This window comes from Lolium perenne, chromosome 6 (genome assembly GCF_019359855.2).
Source record: "Lolium perenne isolate Kyuss_39 chromosome 6, Kyuss_2.0, whole genome shotgun sequence".
Classification (NCBI taxonomy): domain Eukaryota; kingdom Viridiplantae; phylum Streptophyta; class Magnoliopsida; order Poales; family Poaceae; genus Lolium; species Lolium perenne.
The window spans coordinates 96,551,298-96,556,300 of NC_067249.2; positions in this window are offsets into that span (position 1 = coordinate 96,551,298).

The window sequence follows — 5,003 nt, forward strand, 5'->3', positions numbered from 1 at the left end:
ATCAACTTTAATGCTAACTATATGACATAAGAAGACTATGTGCTTTGGTTTTTCATTTTTCTGTTTTTTTTGAATTTTATGCCCATATATTTGAATCTTGGTCAAATCCTAGGTTTGACAAAGATTTAAACAAGTTTAAAACATGAAAATGAAAATGGAAGCCTGTATCCTTCTTAATTAGTCACTCCAATATGAAGTTTTTGGGAGGTTTTTGAAATTTCCATGTTTGAAACCCAAAACAACTTCTCTTCATGCTTGACTTCATAAGACAGAGTTTAGGGTTAGGGGGTAGATACATGATTTGTATGGTTTGAATATGTCCAAACCTTGTTTATCAACTTGAATATGCTTACTATATGACATAAGAAGACTATGTACTTTGTTTTTTCATTTTTCTGATTTTTTTAATTTTCTTCCCATTTGAATCTTGGTCAAATCCCAGGTTTGACCATGATTTAAACAAGTTTATAACATGAAATTAAAAGTTAAACATGGATCCTTCTTAGTCACTCTAAAATGAAGCTTTTGGGATGTTCTTGAAATTTCCCTATTTGAAACCCAAAACGACTTCTCTTCATGCTAGACTTCATAAGATCGACCGAGTTTAGGGTTAGGGGGTAGATACATGATTTTTATGGTTTGAATATGTCCAAACCTTGTTAATTTATCAACTTGAATGCTTACTATATGACATAAGAAGACTATATGCTTTTGTTTTCCATTTTTCTGATTTTTTATGAATTTTATGCCCATTTGAATCTTTTGGTCAAATCCTAGGTTTGACAAAGATTTAAACAAGTTTAAAATATGAAATTGAAAAGGTAAGCATGGATCCTTCTTAGTCACTCTAAAATAAATATTTTAGGAGGTTCTTGAAATTTCCATGTTTGAAACCCAAAACCACTTCTCTTCATGATTGATCGACTTCATAAGACAGAGACTAGGGTTAGGGGTAGATATATACATGATTTTTCAGGTTTGAATATGTCTAGACTTTGTTTATCAACTTTAATGCTTACTATATATATGACATAAGAATGCTATGTTCTTTGGTTTTTCATTCTTTTGATTTTTTTCTGAATTTGTATGCCCATTTGAATCTTGGTCAAATCCTAGGCGGTTTGACCAAGATTTAAACAAGTTTAAAATATGAAAATGAAAAGGGAAGTATGTATCCATCTTAGTCACTCTAAAATGAAGCTTTTGGGATGTTCTTGAAATTTCCATGCTTGACTTCATAAGATGGAGTTTAGGGTTAGGGGAAGATATATACATGAGTTGTCTCGTTTGAATATGTCTAGACCTTGTTTATCAACTTTAATGCTTACCATATGACATAAGAAAACTATTTGCTTTTGTTTTTCATTTTTCTGATATTTTTTTGAATTTTGATGCCCATTTGAATCTTGTCTTACCTTGTTTGACCAAGATAATTAAAGCAAGTCTAAAAGATGAAAATGAAAAGGGAGGCATGTATCCTTCTTAGTCACTCTAAAATGAAGTTTTTGGGAGGTTTTTGAAATTTCCATGTTTGAAACCCAAAACCACTTCTCTTCATGCTTGACTTCATAAGACAGAGTTTAGGGGTTAGGGGGTAGATACATGGTTTGTCTAGTTTGAATATATCTAGACCTTGTTTATCAATTTTAATGCTAACTATAGGACATAAGAAGACTATGTGCTTTGGTTTTTCATTTTTCTGTTTTTTTTTAATTTTATGCCCATATATTTGAATCTTGGTCAAGTCATAGGTTTGACCAGGATTTAAACAAGTTTAAAACATGAAAATGAAAAGATAAGCCTGGATCCTTCTTAGTCATTCTAAAATGAAGCTTTTGGGAGGTTCTTGAAATTTCCATGTTTGAAACCCAAAACGACTTCTCTTCATGCTAGACTTCATAAGATCGACAGGGGGTAGATACATGATTTGTCTGGTTTGGATATATCTAGACCTTACTTATAAACTTGAGTGCTTACGATATGACATAAGAAGACTATGTGATTTGGTTTTTCATTTTTCTATTTTTTTTAATTTTGTGCCCACCCATTTGTATCTTGGTCAAATCCTAGGTTTGATAATGATTTAAACAAGTTTAAAATATGAAATGCAAAGGTAAGCATGGATCCTTCTTAGTCACTCTAAAATGAAGCTTTTGGGAGGTTTTTGAAATTTCCATGTTTGAAACCCAAAACCACTTCTCTTCACATGCTTGACTTCATAAGACAGAGTTTAGGGGTTAGGGGGTATAGATACATGATTTGTCTGGTTTGAATATGTCTAGACCTTGTTTATCAACTTTAATGCTTACTATATGACATAAGAAAACTATTTCCTTTGGTTTTTCTTTTTTGTGTTTTTTTTTGAATTTTGGTGCCCATTTGAATCTTGTCAAATCCTAGGTTTGACCAAGATAATTTAAACAAGTTTAAAACATGAAAATGAAAAGGGAAGCATGTATCCTTCTTTGTCACTCTAAAATGAAGTTTTTGGGAGGTTTTTGAAATTTCCATGTTTGAAACCCAAAACCACTTCTCTTCATGCTTGGCTTCATAAGATAGAGTTTAGGGGTTAGGGTGTAGATACATGATTTGTATGGTTTGATATGTCTAGACCTTGTTTATCAATTTTAATGCTTACTATATGACATAAGAAGACTATGTGATTTGGTTTTTCATTTTTCTTTTTATTTTTTATTTTTCTGCCCATTTGAATCTTGGTCAAATCCTAGGTTTGACCAAGATTTAGACAAGTTTAACACGTGAAAACAAATAAGTAAGCCTAGATCCTTCTTACTCACTCCAAAATGTAACAATTGATAGATGTGTTAACTTTGCTTCATGGAAAAAATAATGTCATGTAAATGAGTTAACTTGGATTTCCTACCCTTGAATCCATAGGAAACTTTGTTCTAATGCACTATAATAATCAACCGAGTTTTTACACCAACAGGTCTGTCACTTACATGTGGTGCCCACACGTGAGGTCCCACACTTCAGTGAGCACAAGTCACGTGCAATAGGTACGCAAACTCCCAGCCATCTTCTTTGTCAAGAGAAGACGCATCAGGATGCGTATTGGAAGTCTCTGGGTCCTTCTGGATCCTTCGGTTGTCCCTCTCACAAAAAAAAACAAATCTCTTTCATTCTCGGCCTCGCTCGACTCGCTCGCTTGCTCGCTCGCACCTCCAGCTCACTAACAAACCCTACACAACAGTCAACATCATCACCCGAAAAAGGGGAGACACCATAATGCTCTCCCTTCTTCTTTCCTTCCGAGTGATCCCTCTTCCTCCGAGTTTCACTAGACGGGCAAACACTGCTGCATAGTTATAATAAAAAGGTAGAAAAATCGATATACGAATCTATAATTAAATAGGTTAAACTAGGGTTTTCCCAGTACTACAGATCAAGGTTAAAAAAAATCCAACTACGGGGTTCGAACAACACGATTCTAATCCAAGAATTTTTTTCGACCTCATCGAAATGGCCTCAAACTATAGGGTTAGCATCTAGTGCAGTATGTGTGAAAATGTATGCACTATGTGTGCTATAACTTGTATGTCTTTCAAATTTGAACGTTTGAAACCCAAAACAAATTCTCTTCATGCTAGACTTCATAAAAACGAGTTTAGGGTTAGGGGGTAGATACATGATTTATCTGGTTTGAATATGTCTAAACCTTGTTTATCAACTTTAATGCTAACTATATGACATAAGAAGACTATGTGCTTTGGTTTTTCATTTTTCTGTTTTTTTTTTGAATTTTATGCCCATATATTTGAATCTTGGTCAAATCCTAGGTTTGACCAAGATTTAAACAAGTTTAAAACATGAAAATGAAAAGGGAAGCCTGTATCCTTCTTAATTAGTCACTCTAAAATGAAGTTTTTGGGAGGTTTTTGAAATTTCCATGTTTGAAACACAAAACAACTTCTCTTCATGCTTGACTTCATAAGACAGAGTTTAGGGTTAGGGGGCAGATACATGATTTTTATGGTTTGAATATGTCCAAACCTTATTAATCAACTTGAATATGCTTACTATGACATAAGAAGACTATGTACTTTGGTTTTTCATTTTTTTGGTTTTTTTTAATTTTCTACCCATTTGAATCTTCGTCAAATCCTAGGTTTGACCATGATTTAAACAAGTTTATAACATGAAAAATGAAAAGGTAAGCATGGATCCTTCTTAGTCACTCTAAAATGAAGCTTTTGAGATGTTCTTGAAATTTCCATGTTTGAAACCTAAAACGACTTCTCTTCATGCTAGACTTCATAAGATCGACCGAGTTTAGGGTTAGGGGGTACGTAGATACATGATTTGTATGGTTTGAATATGTCCAAACCTTGTTGATTTATCAACTTCAATGCTTACTATATATATGACATAAGAATGCTTTGTGCTTTGGTTTTTCATTCTCTTGATTTTTTTTTCTGAATTTTGATGTCCATTTGAATCTTGGTCAAATCCTAGGTTTGACCATGATTTAAACAAGTTTAAAACATGAAAATGAAAAGGTAAGCATGGATCCTTCTTAGTCACTCTAAAATGAAGCTTTTGGGATGTTCTTGAAATTTCCAAGTTTGAAACCCAAAACGACTTCTCTTCATGCTAGACTTCATAAGACCGAGTTTTGGGGTTAGGGGTAGATATATACATGATTTATCTAGTCTGAATATGTCTAGACCTTGTTTATGAACTTTAATGCTTACTATACGACATAAGAAGACTATGTGCTCTGGTTTTTCATATTTCTATTTTTTTTTGAATTTTATGCCCATTTGAATCTTAGTCAAATCCTAGGTTGACCAAGTTTTAAACAAGTTAAAAACATGAAATTGAAAAGTAAGCCTGGATCCTTCTTAGTCACTAAAAAATGAAGCTTTTTGGGATGTTTTTGAAATTTCCATGTTTGAAACCCAAACCACTTCTCTTCATGATTGACTTCATAAGACAAAGTTTAGGGTTAGGGTGTAGATACATGATTTTTCTGGTTTGAA